Source organism: Gigantopelta aegis, chromosome 8, assembly GCF_016097555.1.
Source record: "Gigantopelta aegis isolate Gae_Host chromosome 8, Gae_host_genome, whole genome shotgun sequence".
In the NCBI taxonomy this organism is placed as follows: Eukaryota; Metazoa; Mollusca; class Gastropoda; order Neomphalida; family Peltospiridae; genus Gigantopelta; species Gigantopelta aegis.
Genome location: NC_054706.1, coordinates 14,873,068 through 14,893,777, shown reverse-complemented (window position 1 = coordinate 14,893,777; position 20,710 = coordinate 14,873,068). Strand labels below are relative to the sequence as shown.

Here is a 20,710-nt window from a genome sequence, read left to right as displayed (position 1 = left end):
TGCACAATACATTTATTATTATATGTACCTAGTTTCAGGGATGTGCTTTCCATTTTGTCTAAAACCCAAATGATGCGCCTTTTGGCTGATGGAGACTTCCGCGCCATGTATAAGAGTTAGATCGAAAGTAGTATCGCGTGATCGCTAGTAGTATTCATGTGTAGTACATTCCCGTGGCTGGATTTCATCAGCTTCACTGTGATTGGCCAGTTTTGTCCAATCCAAGATATGCTATTTGAAAGCTTTTGTTTGATTTGGGAAGAAAGAAGATGAACAGTAAGCTTTTTTGTTCCAGCCCCTCTCACGTGCCTGTAGTTTGAATGTTGGAAGCAAATCTATTCCTCACACAATCAAGAAAAGTAAAAGGAGTATGGAATGGGCTGGAATAAATATAACTGTAAAGAAAACAGAAGCAAAATAATCTTTATTTCAGAAAGACCAGAGATAAATACAGAAGGAAAATAATAATAAATCAGTAAATAAAAATATTTAAAACAAATCTTTTGTTTAAATATACCACAGATTGCAAATGAAGTACATTGTATGTGACTGTGATATAAATCAGTCACAATGTAGAGGGCTGCCTATGAACATATGACAGCTGCCCTACTTGCCCACAAAAGTGTTAAAAATCCCATGATGCAGTTTGATTTGATAAGGGATGTTAATCTCTGCATGCATGTGCAGATTGAATTTGATATAGGTGTATTGAGGGGTTTTTATCATACATTTCAACCCATGACACTTCAGCTATCTCATTAATTGAAAATATGTTTGCTCTTCAACAGATTTGTGAATTAATTTGGCTGCTGGAACATGATTCTCTGTAATTTCACCATTATCACCAGCCTTTGCTAATATTATTATGTCTCTAATCCCAGCTTGTCTGCTTGAGTGGTGCACATCACCTGTTCAGACTGAACTCAATTTCTGTGATGTCATTTCCAAACAGGGGTGAGGAAAAATAAAATTGTCAATCGGTCCCGCTTGATGTCGTCATTAACGGGGTGGGGGGGGGGAGAAAGGAATAAAAAAAGGATTTTTTTTTTATCACGTTCGTGATTCAAGTGAAAAAAAACACAACCCACAAATTGTATATATTTTACATAATGGAATAAATAATATAAAAAAAGGAATAAAAGTTATGAATTTAAATCCCATATATGTATAAAAAGTAAGAGTATTCAGTACTGTGTCCTGAAAATTAATAAAAGATCGCACCGTTGAAGCGTTTGACAGCCTGAGCCAACACATGTTTAGACAAAGAGATTAATAACGTCATCACTGATTGGACGAAATTTGACCTCTACTGGCTCTTGAGATAACCAGTACATGTAGCTGTTCTGCTTACTCCCACTTGTTAACAAAAAATTGGAAACCTTTTGTTAATTTTAAAATCCTTTATAATTATTGGATAGACTACATTGAACAGTCAACAATAAATACATTTATAGATTATTTCTGTATATTTTATGCTATTTCAAGCAGTTTGTATTGCACAAAAGTCTCTTGCTTCCAACAGGGACACTCGACCCGACAAAGCTCCGTACATAGGTGTTGACAGGTGTTGATTGTAACCAGTTGCAAACTCTGGGTCCTTTGTTTTAATTGGAGTGTAATACCGTGATGGCTCTCTCACCAACAATGGTGTTATTGTTAACGTCCGTTTAATCTCTTGACCGGCTAAGCAACTTTGACAAAATTAATGTCTATCCTAGTGGCTGTGGATTGACACTACTGTAAGTCCGACTTCAGTGACTGATGATATATACTTAGGCAGACTTTAAAATCACAGATGTCTGAAACACAAGCCATATTGACCACTATTTATTTATTATTTTAAATTATGCATGAGATACCGATGTCTGGGCAGGCCAGTCCACTTGACAGATAAGAATTTGTGCCAATAATAGAAACCCAAACAAAAATGCATGCTTGCGGCTAGGTTATTGCAAGGTAGTTACAAGGTTGTTACAAGGTAGTACAAGCAATGCAAGCTATTTGCAAGCTAACATTTAGCTCGCATAAGGTAGTCAGTATTTCTGCAAGCTTGCCGCATGCATGTTTTCATTTGTGAAAGCATGTGCAAGCTTGCTGCATGCATATCTTCAACTGTGCAAGCTTCCCGCAAGCATGTTTTCATTTTTGCTAGCTTGCTGCAAGCATATCTTCAACTGTGCAAGCTTCCCGCAAGCATGTTTTCATTTTGCAAGCTTGCTGCATGCATATCTTCAACTGTGCAAGCTTCCCGCAAGCATGTTTTCATTTTTGTAAGCTTGCTGCATGTATAAGTCCAAATCATTTCATGGTTATTATTTTTTTAATTCATAACTTCTCATATGATTGATCAAATTCAGTGGGAACAGTGGCTAAACAACCAAACATACATGTTACATATTTAGATAGTATTTACAATAATAATTAAAACAAAATTAATATTAATACATACGAATGATAATACAATATGGTTAAAACAGAATCATCTTGTAATAATTGGATTTTCAATTGGCCCCATAAATAATAACATATGCATGGCCATGAGAGGATGACATGGGCCATGTTTGGTTGAAATTAGCCTGGTGGAATTTGAGAAGATGTTGAAAATGTCTGAGCCAATCAGAGGCCAGGGTGGCCATCTTGGATTTTGAATCAGCCACAAAAATAACAACACTTAGTAAGTCATGAGAGAATCATTTGGACTAAGTTTGATTGAAACCTGCCTGGTGGATCTTGAAAAGAAGCAAAAAAATGTCTCTTTCAATCAGAGGCCAGGGAAGCGATCTTGATTTTAAATCTGCCCGAAAAAATAACAAACTTGGTCAGGGCCATGAGAGGATCATTAGGAATACATATGGTTTAAATTTGCATGGTGGAACTTGAGTAAAAGTTAAAAATGTCTCAGTTATTCAGAGGCCAGGGCGGCCATCTTGGAATTTTATTGGCCTGAAAAATAACAACACTTGGTCAGGTCTATAAGAGGATCATTTGGACCAAGTTTGGTTGAATCCTGCTTGGTGGAACAGTAGAAAAAAGAAAACAAGAAAAAACAAACAAATCACTACACCACAGTGTGGATCTCCAGATAGTGGAGGAATATAACCTAAAAGAAGAAGAAGAAGAAGAATATAGGACCAGGAGCTTTTTAGCATATTAGTTTAGTCAAGACTATCCCACATAAATGGAACATGTCTGTCAGACAGGTAAGCTAATTTTGTAGCCTAAGTATCTGACAACATGTAGCACCTATTTTTTTGTTTTAACTGTTCATGTTTTTCACTTTAAAACCATTGTTGTGTTTTTTAAAGAATTATACAAGATGCAAGATGGCTGCCACTGATGCAAGCTTGTAGGTAGATCGTCGCAAGCTTGCAGGAAGCTTGTTGCAAGGTTGCGGGAAGCTTGTCGCAAGCGTGCGGGAAGCTCGTCGCAAGCTTGCAGCAAGGTTGTAAAAAGGTTCCAAATACTAGCTTAAACTGAATACGCTTGCGGGAAGCTCGTCGCAAGCTTGCGACAAGGTTGCAAAAAGGTTCCAAATACTAGCTTAAACTGAATAAGCTTGCAGGAAGCTCGTCGCAAGGTTGCAAGAAGCTCGTCGCAAGCTTGCGGCAAGGTTGTAAAAAGGTTCCAAATACTAGCTCGAAACGCGGTAGTTACTACCTTGCCGCAAGGTTGTTACCAGCTATTTATTAAGCTTGCAATTTTTGTTTGGGAATGGACAGGTGCTTCGGACCGACAAGAATGACAAAAGTGGGACCGGCAAACACACGTTTTTAAAAAATACTTTCGGTCTCAGAGATCGAGAATCGGTCCCAGACCGGGAGAAAAGGGCTTTTCCCCACCCCTGTTTCCAAAGATTGCTATAAAGGCTATTTCAGTTTTGTAACAATTATTGAAAATGCTGCATTAAAATTGTTTTTTAGCTAAAAGAATAAACGACCCTAGAGTAGTGGTGTAATTCGTAATGATTTTCTCTAACAACAGCTATTTATTGACTTACTAAAAATTATAACGAATGACATCTTGTAATAAATAACAAAATAAATAACGATGTCATCCATCCTTTATCGGGAATAAAATATAGAACATTTAGCATAGGTATTTTGTAAGACGATTTGTAATGCTTACTTGAAAGCAATAGTAGGAATAACACTTTTTTTCTCATTATTGTGAATACAAAGAATATGGTAAAATAGATATACACTGTACAGCTCATAGTTATAAATTTTATTATAAAGTTAACCTTTAAATACTTCACTAAGGTATGAAAAACAGACAGCAACATTTCCAGTGATATAATCATGCAGGTTTGATTATGACATGATCATAGAGCTTGGTGCATGTACAGACATTTCCTTTCAGTTTCCACGCTAATGCTGATGCATAGCTTCTGTGTTCTCACATCAGTGGACTTGGTTTGAGTTTGGAGTTTTCTTTCTAGAGTTTCCTTACTAGGATTCTGAGTATCTCGAGCCCAGTTTTGATTTTGGAGTTTGCTTCTCCTAGACAGTTGTCTTTCTTGACTCCGTCCTCTGTCTGTCCGGTTATGACGGTCCATTTCATCAGTCTTATAGGTTGCAGTATACCAAATAGCACCCACAAGTCAAACTTCAAAGTGCATCTTAACTTAGTTAACTAGCCTAGTCAAAGATGCTTCATGTTATATCTGAAACTAGCAGATTAACCCCACATTGTTTACTTAAAGGGTGAGGGAACTAAATGAAATCTCCCCTCTTTTCCTATTATTAATGTGTAATATATATTGTTTTCTTCTACAGAAGTGTGTGAGAAGGGACACTACCGCAATCAGGACAACAAGTGTTCAATTTGTGGTCTTGGCTTCTACCAACCCAGTGAAGGACAAGCGGCATGTATCAACTGTTCTTCTGAACATCCTTACACCACCGCTAACACTGGATCAACATCGGTGGAGCAATGTCTGAGTAACTAATTTGATTTTTGTTTCTTGTCTTTCACTCTTCATTTCATGTATTGAAAACAGGTTACATGAGCTCAAGAACAATAAGACACTGAATGAATGAATGAATGTTTAACATCAAAAACATCAAAATATACATTGGGTATACAGTGAAACCCCACACAAAAGTCTCATTTTAACAGTCATCTCATTTAGAGAAGTTTTGTTCTGTACCAACTGAAAGGGGACTGTGAAAAATGTCTAGTTTTGAGGGAATTAGGTTTTCTGAGGGTCTTTGATCATATTTTCGAAATCATAATGCTGAGATCGCTTCGAAAATTCCTAGCCTGGTTTTGAGGCATTTAACTGTATATAAAAATAAACATAAGTCTAAAAGTTCATTAATAATAAAACAAAGGTTAAAGATTTTATTCTTTTAAATTTTGAATAAATTAATGTGTTTTTAATTAGTTCAGGTTGGAAGTGATCACATTTTATCGGCAAATATATCTTTCCTCATTGTCTTAAAATGATCATACTCTACCAAAATATGGCAGACTATTACTATACATTGACAGTGCTGACCCATACTGAAGGATCCTCTGAGGGTTTTCAGAATAAATGAACGTGTTAAATGTGTATGGCTGATGTGAGCATGACACTTGAAAGTTTGAAACACTGACTCAAATGTTGTAAAATAATCTTATTTTTGAAATAATCACTCATTGGTCAATGGGTGGAATGTAGCTCAGTAGCAGAGCACTCACCCTTTGAACTACTATAAAAGTTACTGTAAATCATGAAAAAAATGTGTGCGTATAAATTTTGCATCGTTCACGTTCAACCTTATGTCGTGAAATTAATATGCACACACTATTTTCCAGTTTGAAGTGTGCTTAAAGTGATGTCTCGATTTTCTAGTAAACCATCAAGGAAAACACAAACAAAATACAGTCATAATTCAATTTATTGAAAGTTGTATTAGAATATTCATTTTACAAAAGGTAACACAAATAAGTTAATAACTGGTAACTAACACTGATCAGAAACAAAAATGTGGCCTTCAGTTTTAGGATCACCGTTCTTTTTCTGCAGATAGCGATACATGTTGCAACAACAAATTTCCAAGCGCATTTGATAAACATTTTGTATTTATTTCATGTATATCAGTACTCTTGTTTCAGAAATGAAACTCAAAATCATGCAAGAATAACATGTTTATTGAACAAGCTAACATACACTGCGACTAATTTGTTTTGTTTTGAAATATTTTATTAAGAATAAAATTCACAAAAAGATTCACTCAACAGGCACAGCCTATACACGAGCTCTCCTTGATGGCGACTAATCGTTAATTGTTTTATGTAACTTCAATCAATGGTGACTAATCGTTTATTGTTTTATCTACCAAAGGGTGTTAACAGTTAACAGCTGAAGCTGTGAGTTGTGATTCTAATACAGGTGAGGTGGGTAGGGCCTAATCCCCTCTATAGACTCTGTACCAGGCACAATTGCTTGATGTAGGATAACAGAATATTGATTTACAGACAGTAACTTTATAACAATTACAGTGAGCTGTCTTTATCCACTTTTTTTTTTTTTAGCTGTCAACGGTCATTCGCGAAATTTACATGTCGCGAACATGCGCTAAGGTATACATTCGCAAAAAAAACACGTCGCAATATTAATACGGTTTACAGTATTTTATAGGTATGGTTGGTGTATAAAAGATTTTCAATTATTCAGATGATGTACAATAACGCGAATGACATTCAAAGGAAAAACAGATCCATTAAACAGCCCAAACAAAAATTGCAAGCTTAATAAATAGCTGGTAACAACCTTGCGGCAAGGTAGTAACTACCGCGTTTCGAGCTAGTATTTGGAACCTTTTTACAACCTTGCGACGAGCTTCTTGCAACCTTGCGACGAGCTTCTTGCAACCTTGCAACGAGCTTCTTGCAACCTTGCCGCAAGCTTGTTGCATGCTTGCGACGAGCTTCCTGCAAGCTTATTCAGTTTAAGCTAGTATTTGGAACCTTTTTACAACCTTGCTGCAAGCTTGCGACGAGCTTGCGGGAAGCTTGTTGCAACCTTGCGGCAAGCTTGCGGGAAGCTTGTTGCAACCTTGCCGCAAGCTTGTGACGAGCTTACCGCAAGCTTGTGACGAGCTACCCGCACGCTTGCGACAAACTTCCTGCAAGCTTGCAACAAGCTTCCTGCAAGCTTGCAACAAGCTTCCTGCAAGCTTGCGACGATCTACCTACAAGCTTGCATCAGTGGCAGCCATCTTGCATCTTGTATAATTCTTTTAAAAAAAACCAATGGTTTTAAAGTGAAAAACATGAACAGTTAAAACAAAAAAATGTTGTCAGATACTTAGGCTACAAAATTAGTTTACCTGTCTGATAGACATGTTCCATTTATGTGGGATATTCTTGACTAAACTAATATGCTAAAAAGCTCCTGGTCCTATATTCTTCTTCTTCTTCTTGTTTTAGGTTATATTCCTCCACTCTCTGGAGATCCACACTGGTGTAAAGTCATTTGTTTGTTTCTTCTTGTTTTCTTTTTTGTCCTGTTCCACCAAACAGGATTCAACCAAACTTGGTCCAAATGATCCTCTTATAGACCTGACCAAGTGTTGTTATTTTTCAGGCCAATAAAAATTCCAAGATGGCCGCCCTGGCCTCTGAATAACTGAGACATTTTTAACTTTTACTCAAGTTCCACCATGCAAATTTAAACCATATGTATTCCTAATGATTCTCTCATGGCCCTGACCAAGTTTGTTATTTTTCGGGCAGATTTAAAATCAAGATAGCTGCCCTGACCTCTGATTGACAGAGACATTTTTTTGCTTCTTTTCAAGGTCCACCAGGCAGGTTTCAATCAAACTTAGTCCAAATGATTCTCTCATGACTTACTAAGTGTTGTTATTTTTGTGGCTGATTCAAAATCCAAGATGGCCACCCTGGCCTCTGATTGGCTCAGACATTTTCAACATCTTCTCAAATTCCACCAGGCTAATTTCAACCAAACATGGCCCATGTCATCCTCTCATGGCCATGCATATGTTATTATTTATGGGGCCAATTGAAAATCCAATTATTACAAGATGATTCTGTTTTAACCATATTGTATTATCATTCGTATGTATTAATATTAATTTTGTTTTAATTATTATTGTAAATACTATCTAAATCTGTAACATGTATGTTTGGTTGTTTAGCCACTGTTCCCACTGAATTTGATAAATCATATGAGAAGTTATGAATTAAAAAAAAATAACCATGAAAATGATTTGGACTTAGCTTTTTCTCCACAAGTGTAGACATATGCTTTCACAGTTGAAGATATACATGCAGCAAGCTAGCTTACAAAAATGAAAACATGCTTGCGGGAAGCTTGCACAGTTGAAGATATGCATGCAGCAAGCTTGCTCAAGCTTGCAAAATGAAAACATGCTTGCGGGAAGCTTGCACAGTTGAAGATATGCATGCAGCAAGCTTGCGCATGCTTTCACAAATGAAAACATGCATGCGGCAAGCTTGCAGAAATACTGACTACCTTACGCGAGCTAAATGTTAGCTTGCAAATAGCTTGCATTGCTTGTACTACCTTGTAACAACCTTGTAACTACCTTGCAACAACCTAGCCGCAAGCATGCATTTTTGTTTGGGAGTGCCTAGTTTTGGATGTGAAAATTTCCACAAGCATTTTGTAAAATTACTATAATTCTGTCAGTAAATCAGTGATGTGTTCCTTCTCATGTTATACACACATTTATTACTTTGAGTCTGTTTAATTTTTGCAGTAGAAAATATATCATTGCTTTGTCATATGAATTCATTTGAATTTTTTTTTAACTTTTAGGAGTATGTGATAAAGGAAGTTATCGACCATCTACAAATCGTAATGGCTGCATTAAATGTGAGATAGGGAAGTACCAACCTGACAATGGAAAGACAAGTTGTATCTCGTGTGGTGATGCTGCTAATGTTACTACTTTACAAACAGGATCACTTTCAAGTGAATCGTGCATGCGTAAGGCTTTCAGTTTAATATTTATACAACATCAAACCAGCTTCCATGTCATATCATGTTTCAGTCACCACTGAAATAAGTTTCTCTCATTCATGCATATGTTAAAGGGATATATGCTATTTTTTAAACGCCAAGGCATATAGTTCACCTAGATCTTAGTTTCAACCCGTAAAAATGGACACTAAGTTTTGTTAATTTACAAACCTGTAACAAACGTGGATACAACAGAGTGAAACAAGAGTGTGAGGTTGAAATACTCTTAAAAATAAACTAAAACGCGACTCCATCACCATTACTTCTCAGACACACGTGCGTTTTTTAAAATATGAAAAAAGCATTTGTGGTGTTAGAAACATCAGATGACTGGAAACACTTCGGTTGTACGGAAATGGATAAACTAAACAATAAAATATAAGTAATGTTTGATTTCAGTGATCATAAACAGCTCCGATAGTGAAAAATATGCTGTAGTGTTTAAAAACTAGAGTCTGTCGCTTTAAATAGAACTCATGTAAGAAAACCACGTGGGTTACGCATGACAACAATATGCTGTAGTGTTTAAAAACTAGAGTCTGTCGCTTTAAATAGAACTCGTGTAAGAAAACCACGTGGGTTACACATGACAACAATATGCTGTAGTGTTTAAAAACTAGAGTCTGTCGCTTTAAATAGAACTCATGTAAGAAAACCACGTGGGTTACGCATGACAACAATATGCTGTAGTGTTTAAAAACTAGAGTCTGTCGCTTTAAATAGAACTCGTGTAAGAAAACCACGTGGGTTACGCATGACAACAATATGCTGTAGTGTTTAAAAACTAGAGTCTGTCGCTTTAAATAGAACTCATGTAAGAAAACCACGTGGGTTACGCATGACAACAATATGCTGTAGTGTTTAAAAACTAGAGTCTGTCGCTTTAAATAGAACTCGTGTAAGAAAACCACGTGGGTTACGCATGACAACAATATGCTGTAGTGTTTAAAAACTAGAGTCTGTCGCTTTAAATAGAACTCATGTAAGAAAACCACGTGGGTTACACATGACAACAATATGCTGTAGTGTTTAAAAACTAGAGTCTGTCACATTAAATAGAACTCGTGTAAGAAAACCACGTGGGTTACGCATGACAACAATATGCTGTAGTGTTTAAAAACTAGAGTCTGTCGCTTTAAATAGAACTCATGTAAGAAAACCACGTGGGTTACGCATGACAACAATATGCTGTAGTGTTTAAAAACTAGAGTCTGTCGCTTTAAATAGAACTCATGTAAGAAAACCACGTGGGTTACGCATGACAACAATATGCTGTAGTGTTTAAAAACTAGAGTCTGTCGCATTAAATAGAACTCGTGTAAGAAAACCACGTGGGTTACGCATGACAACAATATGCTGTAGTGTTTAAAAACTAGAGTCTGTCGCATTAAATAGAACTCGTGTAAGAAAACCACGTGGGTTACGCATGACAACAATATGCTGTAGTGTTTAAAAACTAGAGTCTGTCGCATTAAATAGAACTCGTGTAAGAAAACCACGTGGGTTACGCATGACAACAATATGCTGTAGTGTTTAAAAACTAGAGTCTGTCGCTTTAAATAGAACTCGTGTAAGAAAACCACGTGGGTTACGCATGACAACAATATGCTGTAGTGTTTAAAAACTAGAGTCTGTCACATTAAATAGAACTCGTGTAAGAAAACCACGTGGGTTACGCATGACAACAATATGCTGTAGTGTTTAAAAACTAGAGTCTGTCACATTAAATAGAACTCGTGTAAGAAAACCACGTGGGTTACGCATGACAACAATATGCTGTAGTGTTTAAAAACTAGAGTCTGTCACATTAAATAGAACTCGTGTAAGAAAACCACGTGGGTTACACATGACAACAATATGCTGTAGTGTTTAAAAACTAGAGTCTGTCCCTTTAAATAGAACTCGTGTAAGAAAACCACGTGGGTTACACATGACAACAATATGCTGTAGTGTTTAAAAACTAGAGTCTGTCGCTTTAAATAGAACTCGTGTAAGAAAACCACGTGGGTTACACATGACAACAATATGCTGTAGTGTTTAAAAACTAGAGTCTGTCACATTAAATAGAACTCGTGTAAGAAAACCACGTGGGTTACACATGACAACAATATGCTGTAGTGTTTAAAAACTAGAGTCTGTCGCTTTAAATAGAACTCATGTAAGAAAACCACGTGGGTTACGCATGACAACAATATGCTGTAGTGTTTAAAAACTAGAGTCTGTCGCTTTAAATAGAACTCATGTAAGAAAACCACGTGGGTTACACATGACAACAATATGGCCCAGTGATATTAATATAAGGAATGGACAACATACATTGTCAAATATCCAGCTATAGTGTATGATGTCATGAACAGCAGTGGTGGGACATGTATTAGTGGGATGTGTCACTTTAAGTTGAACCAACTTGTGAACCATGCAAGCAATGTAACAAAATATCACTTTGTATGTAACCATTTTCGCATTTTTGTTTTCTGAAATTGCATTATTATGTTCTGTACATGTGTAATTGCCAAGAATCACTAGACATCCATTTGCTGATACGAAGAGTGTTGAGTGAGGCTTTTCCAGCCCTTGTTCTCACTTGAGTACTGACGGCAAAAATATGTAGAAAATTAGCCGGACAGTTTCATAAACTGTTTTGGTCACAAAAAAATATATTTTAAAACAATTTTGAAATGAGCATAATATTATTTTGTTAAAGGGAGGCAACAACTTGTTAGCGATTACATGTTAATAATAAAATAACAATATATTAAAATATTTTTAAAAAATTAATGATATTTACAAATATTTATATTTAACTGATTATTAAAAAATATGTTCTTGTATTAAGTACTTCCAGGTAGCGTTTTGTGTGTAAGGATTATATGTGATGTTGTAAATCAGAAGAGACCTCCTTAAGTATTTGATCACCTTTCAAACACCTGGTGATAAAGCTAATGACTTCAGGCTAGTTTATGACTGGTTATTGTGTTATTGCAGGAGTTTTGCTATTACATGTATTATTACAATCGAACCTGTGTCAAGTAACCATTGTCTTAAACAGGCACATTTACATCTTTCACATCTTTGTATAATTTTACCTGCAGTACACAACCACTTGTCTTAAGAGACCGAGGAAGATGGCTATTGGGAGTCTGACACATGTATATGATATGGACTTTCATTCATTCATACAAGTTTATCTGACACCTAGTAGCCAGTTTTACTTTCTGCTGTTGTTAAACCTCCATTTATCATTGTTTCTGACAACTGGTTTCTTCTTTTTCCTTGTCCAGCTATATGTCCAGCTGGTAAGTATTTGGACACAATAAAGAGAGCATGTGAGCCATGTGAATTGGGAAAATACAACAACAAAACGGGAACTCAACAAGAGTGTGATGATTGTACTGATAGAAAAACAACGGCATCAACAGGAGCAACATCTAAAGACCTGTGCAGTCTGGGTGAGTATTTATAACCATCTTTGGAAAGCCTGTTTTAAGCTACTAGGAAAATAGTGTAATTATCAATGGTTAGATTAATGGTCCCTACATACTTTTTAAAAACCTGTCTAGCAGTTATGTGGATTGATTTGTTTTCACTTTTCGGCATATGACATGTGAGCCATTATAGCTTTACCATTATAATTCAATTATATAGTTATTTTGACTCCTGGTCTACAGTGAGAATAAATATGCTTCTTCCTGAAAGGCTACTCGATCCTACCCAGTATCAGCTAGAGATCTTGTATATACACTTTTCCACAGACAGTGTCCACTAAGAGCAGTTGATTGTTTTACCTCTAGCTAGAGATCTTGTATATACACTTTTCCACAGACAGTGTCCACTAAGAGCAGTTGATTGTTTTACCTCTAGCTAGAGATCTTGTATATACACTTTTCCCACAGACAGTGTCCACTAAGAGCAGTTGATTGTATTAGCCCTAGCTAGAGATCTTGTATATACACCTTTCCCACAGACAGCGTCCACTAAGAGCAGTTGATTGTTTTACCCCTAGCTTGCACATTAGGCAAGTGCTCTACCACTTACCTACATTCCGCACTGAACAATCTTGAATAAATGCTAAAACAAGAAGAGATAATTGTTGTTCGCTTTACAGTAGAGGCTTTCCTTTGTCTTTGTTTTAGATCAAGAGTCACAATTATTAATACTTACACTACACTACACTACACTACACTACACAAGATGCTATGTTCTATTGTTCTTTAGTTTATTGTACTATTTTTGTTTTACTGCAGCTGCACAAAATGTTTGTAAGTCACCTCTATGTACACCATATGGTGATCTGAGTGTAAATAAAGTTCTCTTCTGCAGTTACTGCTGATTGTATTGTGTGTTAAATAAACATTGGTTTTTTGGGGAGTTTGACTGGTACAACCCTTCAGCAATTTTCATCCAATGGAAAATCATTTTTGTCAGACCTTTGTTAAAAAGTAAGTTGTCATATGGTGCCCTGCTTTTGAAGGAATTGCTGCCTTTTTGCCCTAATTTTGTTATTAAACCGAAGACAACTACTACCATGCCTTAAAAATGTTTTTAATTCAACCACTGCCATTGGATATGTTATATTTATTGTGTACAAAGCCAAATCAATGGTATGGGAAAGTCCTGTTGTCGCCCTTAGTATGTATGTTTTGATAGATGTTTGTGTCTGTTTTTATAGATGTTTGTGTCTGTTTTTATAGACGACTGCCAAGCTGGATTCTATAGGGAAAATGGTGGAAAAGGATGTAGTGAATGTGAACGTAATACCTACCAGAATGAAACGTCTCAGTCGTCATGTAAACCGTGTCCAGATAGCAAAGTAACGCTGATCACAGGAGCCAAGTCCATTCAGAGATGTGTCTGTAAGTACTTTAGTTGCCAAGTCCATTCAGAGATGTGTCTGTAAGTACTTTAGTTTCATGACTGGCAGTTTTTACACAAAACATCCAATTCATTGTTTTTTGGGGCATTCCCAGTGTCATTTAAAAATAAACACGATAGGTCTAATGTTTTGAGTCTCAGGAGTAAATACAGGATGTACATACAGGATTTTTCCTGCAACAATATGTAACTGTTTGCCAGTCCCAAAGTGCCAAACCACCATATTTTATTTTTTTTTTTATTTTTTTTTTTCAGTTTTTTTTTTTTATTCACCATTCCCTGTTACAAAAAAGCCTACCCTCCATCCAAGGTGGAAACAGAGGGCAGGTGGTCAACAGGACCCAGGTAGTTATATCCACAAAACAGAATATTATAGAATGGTGAAAACATTTTTTTAAAGCATTCATTCACACCTAATTTAATTGATGATACACACCCACGCACCAACACATACATCATTCATACATACATACATACTCAGCCTCCCAGTCACAAAATAATAATACCATCAAAAAACAACCTGTTCAATTACTATGTATATAAGAAGAGTCTAAAAAACAAGTATGAACTGTTGGGGGCAAAGCCACAAAGACAAGAAAAATAATAAATAAATTAATTGAACATTTTATCAAAAAGCGGTTGATATATAATACCCACTTTTTATTAAACAGATGCAGATTATTTCTTCCCTGGTAGATTGAATGTTCAATGTTATATGTATATTGAACTTCCCTTTGGAAATGCTTAAAATTGAGGTTTGATTTTTGCACTTTGCATTTGTAAATCTGAAATTTAGCAAAGAGTAATAAAAAGTCAAATGCAGCATCTAGCTGTTGTATGTTTTTTTATGCCAAGAATTAAAAGTTCTTGAGAGAGACTCGTATTATTCACATGGGTACAACTTGCCTTAATCCAATGGATGAAATCAGACCAAAATTTGGAAACCAGTCTACACTCCCAAAATAAGTGTGATAAGGTTTCTTTTTGCCCAGAACAAAAAGTACATTTATCATCATTTCTTAAGTTTATTCTATACAAAAAGGTATTGGTTGTTAATATTCTATTTAATATTCTATATTGGAACCATCTGAGTTTTGTTTCCAAAGTTCCAAGTGGGGTGATAATCCATTTCATCCAACTGTTCATGATTTTTTTTAATTTAAAAACTTTTTCCTCTAAAATTTAAGTCAACTATATTTGAGATATCTGTACTAAAAATTATGCCCAAAATTTTAAATATTTTTGGATTCTATTCTAACTTTAAGTGAGACATGTATCGACACGAACAATTCTTTTTAGCTCCTATCCATACAACTTGTGACTTGCTGTAATTTATTTTGAGACCAGAAATATTAGCAAATAAATCAAGAGTGTTTACAGTTTCTTCAAATGACTTCTTACTTCAATCTAATAAAAATTCGGTGTCATCTGCATATTGACAAAGAAGGTACTCTTTATCTCTTATTTTAGACCCCTTATTTGTTTGTTTTTACGAATGAGGCCTGCAAGCACTGAAGCACAAAGTAAAAAAATATATGGCGAGAGAGGATCCTGCAACCTCTCTGAATATAAAAAAATTCTGATCGTTTCCCATCAACTACAACACAAGAGCTTATATTTTTATAAAATGTAAAAATCCAATGTTTAAAAGATTCACCAAAACCAAAAAGATCAAGAGTTTTTTCAATGAAAGACCATTCAAAAGAATCAAATGCCTTTTCAAAGTCAATCAGAAAGAGCATCCCTGCGATATTTGCAGCTTCAGCATGCAGTAAAATGTCATAAAGGATACGAATATTGTCACCTATATATCGTCAAACCACCGTATTTGATTGTGTTTTTTGTTTTGTTTTCAGTAATTTTATTTTAAAATATTTATGTTACTGGTTAAAATATACTGAATTTCATTGGAAATGTACCAAATAGATTTGTAATTGTAAAAAGGATATTAGAAGAAATAATAAAACTCAGACTGATTAGTATAACTGGATGTATTCTGGTAGGCAATAAATAACCCAAAATGTGTATACAAGGAATAGTGTTATTATTGCAATAGGGGCGGGATGTAGCCTAGCGGTAAAGCATTCGCTTGATGTGCGGTTGGTCTGGGATCGATCCCCGTCGGTGGACCCATTGGGCTATTTCTCGTTCCAGCCAGTGCTCCACAATTGGTAACAAAGGCTGTGGTATGTACTATCCTGCCTGTGGGATGGTGCATATAAAAGATCCCTTGCTGCTAATTGAAAAGAATAGCCCATGAAGTGGCAACAGCAGGTTTCCCATCTTAATATCTGTGTGGTTCTTAACCATATGTCCGATGCCATATAACCGTAAATAAAATGTGTTGAGTGTGTCGTTTAATAAAACATTTTCTTCCTCATAGCAATATCACAGTTGTGATGGCAATTACAACTGAAAATTAGTGTGATGCATTTTTAATATTACAGCAAGTAATTATTTCACAGATACATCGGCCGTATTTTTCATATTTATTTTATACCTTGCTCGCATTAATTTCATGAGTTACAGCAATATATTTTCCTACCCAATAAAACACTGCCAGTCAACAGATGATCAAGATTGTTTTTCTTTTGGCTTTGTGAAGTAAAAAGGTGAGATAGACATATTACTCTTGTGGCAGCACACACAGCGTTAACTGTTGCATTTGGTGCAATGTTCAAGTTTCATCTTCATTTCTCACAAGCCATAAGTCCTAGATCAATGAAACTTGGTTTATTGGTCATACCTATGGATGTTCATTACAATTAAAAAAACAAAACAAACAAACAAATTAAAATTTTACTTGCATTTTTGTTTTAATGAAAATTTTATTATTTTTATTTTTTATATAAACATGCATAGCGATGAATATCTAGAAATGCAACTGTCAGTGACATCAAATAACTTTTTTGGTAGACGAAGCATTTAATTCTGCCAAATTCTTGTTGTTTACAATCATTTTGTTGGTTTTTAGTAAATTTCTTAAATCTTAAACACTTCATGAGTGTACAGTTGCTCTGTTTTGGAGTTTGTATAGAGATACAAATCCAAAACCTACAACCACCAAGAGCAGCTTTTACTGATCTCTTGGAAGACTGTTAATATACCTTTAGTCCACAGACCTAATGGAAGATGCACCTTCTTGCTGCAGGTCTGTTGTAAATTCAAAGAAAAATGCTGTTATCTTTTCCTTTGTGGTCAACATTTAAAATTAATTCCTTGATCACTCGCAGTAACCGTAGATCTTGTGGGTTGTTGTTTTTTTGGGTGTTTTTTTTTTTTGGGGGGGGGGGGGGTGTTTGTAATCTTTCCAACATACCATAAATAATCAGCTTATAATCAGACAAATATAATGTGCTTTCAGTTGAGAACATGCTGATGCTCAGTTTAACTTTCTTTTCAGGACCTTCAACATTTTTTAAATATTTAAAATAAAAATTGTATGGCACATTTAGAATGATCCTTGTTCCATATTACAAAATATATATCGGATACCATCTTAATCAACAAATATATAGGGTTGCCCATGCACTTCGGTCTCAGATTCACTTGAAATTTGTATAAAATACTTCTCAGTCATCCATATGAATAAATCTGAAATTTGGGATCTGTATTTTAAGTATTTTTGGAGTAATGGTCATTTTACTAATCATAGTAGGTGTTAAATTTACCTTGAAAATGGCCACTTTAATTTTCATGCTATATTTGAAGTTCCTGTATCCTAAGAAATAATGTATATATGTATATTTCGTTATGATGGCCCTTTGCTTGGTTTACTGCATTTATCGAAATAATTTTATTAAATAATTATTTTAATTTGTGGAAAATACATTTTCAACTTGGACAAAAATATACAAAATACATGTATATAGTAAACATGTCACATGGGACCACATAAGTCATTTGACATAACGTGTGTATATTTATGTCAAAGTTTGAGATAAACATAAAAACTCTTACATGTTTATATAGAGAAACGGTTCAGACCCACTTCTTGCTTTGAGATAGCATGATATTTAAGAAAACAGAGTTTGAGATGGAGAGTTTACTGTGTATGTATATATATGTGGTGGTGTCAAATTGTTCTAGGTTGTATTTGAAGATCTACATGTATGTTGGTACTGAAGTCATAATTATAGTAGAAATGTGGTATGTTTTTCAGTGGATTGTCCATCTGGAGAGGAATATAATGGTCTTGTCGATAATGGCAGCTGTGTAAAATGTAAGATTGGAGAATATCGATTGAAGGAAAAATCAGATAAATGCTTGGTATGTCCTGAGGGGCAGACAACAATATCAAAAGGAGCTAGCAAATGCGTGGACTCAAAAGGTATCCATCCCATTTTTATTCCTGAGATAATGACATACATATCCAGCATGATTTAGATGAAAAGTTATACTCAGAATGTTCACCTATGTTAATTTGTGCCTTTTCTATTTGTTAAAAATATTGTTAATATTTGTCATTGATGTTTATTGATGAAATATTTACATTCCTATATGTTCAGTACAGTGTATTAATATCATTATAATATACCTTACTCAGGGATCATTTTGTTTTCAAAGTGTTGATTAGCCATATTTCTGGTCAACTGAAAATTGATTAGCAACTACTGTTTAATGTTTCAAAATTGTGTAATGATCTCTGAAACTTACGTGGTGAATCACGCGATTAATAATATTATAACATATACCTTACTAGATTAATATAATTATAATCATAGATAAGAATCTTCCGGAATTCCAGAGTTTTAAGCTGCCCAATTTTGTTCCGGGTTTTGTTTAAATTTGCTATGTTTCACCCCAGGAGTCCGGGTTTTATACGAACCTAGCAATCCGGATTTTATACTTACCCAGTAGTCCGGGTTTTATACCAACCACCATTTCGGCATTTCCAACATGGTGGCGGTTATGTTATCCATGTATGTTATCTTCATCACCATTGGTCCATTTCGATTTTGCGAGATTTTTGAGCAGTGTAAATGTGCTTATTTGTTTGAACAAAAGCAGCATATGCCGGTCAATACGCCCTCACGTAACCGACTAATATCTGCCAGCCAAACATACTTGGTGACAGCTGCGAATGTGTTAGCAAATTCCAATAAGGCAGCCTTTGTTACGTCTGCATCATTTATAAATAATATTGAATAATATAAAGTCAAGGACGAAAAATACTTCCGAAAATTAACTAACAATTTTTTCTTTTTAATGTAACATTTAGCCGTAGCCTGCAGCCAAAGACTTGACATAAAATAAACAAAAAAGAATGGTAGAAAACATTTTTTTCCCTGTTTACATTTCTAACAAATGATTAATAAGACTACATATAACATAATTCGATATATGGTGCAAAATGCAATCTGTCTTAAATTGCAAAGTTATTTGATATGTTGGACAATGTATTCCACATACATATGTGTATATTCTTTAACATGGACATATTATGACAACTTTTTAATCACCAAAGTAAAAAACAACACTTGCATAAAACCCAAACCATGCACAATTTAAATATATAATCTGGCCACCATGGTGTGCCACTTTTCGCTGGTGTTTTTTAACCAGCGTCTACCACTCAAAACCCCCCCCAAAAAATTAACCAAAAAAACCTTAAAATAATCTAAACTGATAATTGTACAAAAGATTTTTTTTTTTTTACTGAGATGCCAGGAAATTGTCTTTCAGGCCATTATATTTTCAAAAATGTCCGGAGGAGCATGCTCTGTAACCCCTAGGGAGTCTTGACTGCCTTGCATTATTATTTATAACTGGCTAAACATTATGTCCTTTAGATAATTTTCTAAAATTTGGGAGATTATAAGCCACTAATTTTCAGGATGTTTTGGGATGGGGCATTCTCATCTGTGTATAATATACCTTACTGAATTAATATAATACAGCTTAAATTACTGGATTAATATTATAATTTATCCTATAACTTACCCATGATATCCATGTCATAAATCCATGTGATAATTTTAGTGTATTAACCCGGTTAGTAATGGTATGCAAATTTGCAAGGTCCCTAGGTAATGTGTTGCCTTGGATGGGTCATTTCCTTACAAGCCAACAAGACCTGTGTACCTGAGCGTAAAGTTTTCAAAGCTTTAGTTAAAATGCACAGCATCAAGCTAATTTGTGCTAATCGTGATGATGCCATATTACCGATGGCAGTGACTTTAGTACTGTAATTTACTAAAATTTTTTTATTAAAATGTTATTTTAGAAGGGTTATAGGATAAATAGAATTCGCTACTCATGTTTTTTAATATGAAACATATCAACCTCGTCTAGTTAATTGGTATTTGGCAGAGCCTCGACAAATACCGATGAACATAAGCTCTGTTGATATTTTACATATTAAAAAACACTCATGAAGAATCCTCTATATATACCTTACTGAAATTAATATCATTATATAATATAGCTTACTGCATTAATATCATGATATACCTTACTGGAATTAATATAATATACCTGATTATATAACATTTAGTGAAATATCTTAAAATATCAGTGAAATAAAAGTGTTATTAGTCACTCAATGAAAATTTCAGTCTAAAATTTCTTATCTTCACTGTAAGAAAGCCGGAACTATTTTCACCTTCCCACCTCACCCACCCTTGAAACAGAGTTAGCTCCCTTTTAATGTTTGTGTTGACTTCTGCTTCAAGAAAAATGGATGAAACAGTAGTACAATTTCAAGAGGGAACAGATTCAGATTTAGATGAACTTTTGAACATAGTTAACTTTCTTTGATTTATTTCAAAATTCCCAACCAGTAATAAATAATAAGTCCTTTTTTTTTTTTTTTTTTTTTTTTTCTTTTTTCATACAGGGGAA

At 34.9% G+C, this 20,710-nt stretch overlaps 1 protein-coding gene across 1 annotated transcript in view; it reads left to right on the top strand.

The window, feature by feature from the left end:
- The window catches only part of LOC121378227, a 198,508-nt gene that overhangs the window by 150,113 nt on the left and 27,685 nt on the right, over positions 1-20,710 (top strand). The window lies entirely within an intron of this gene.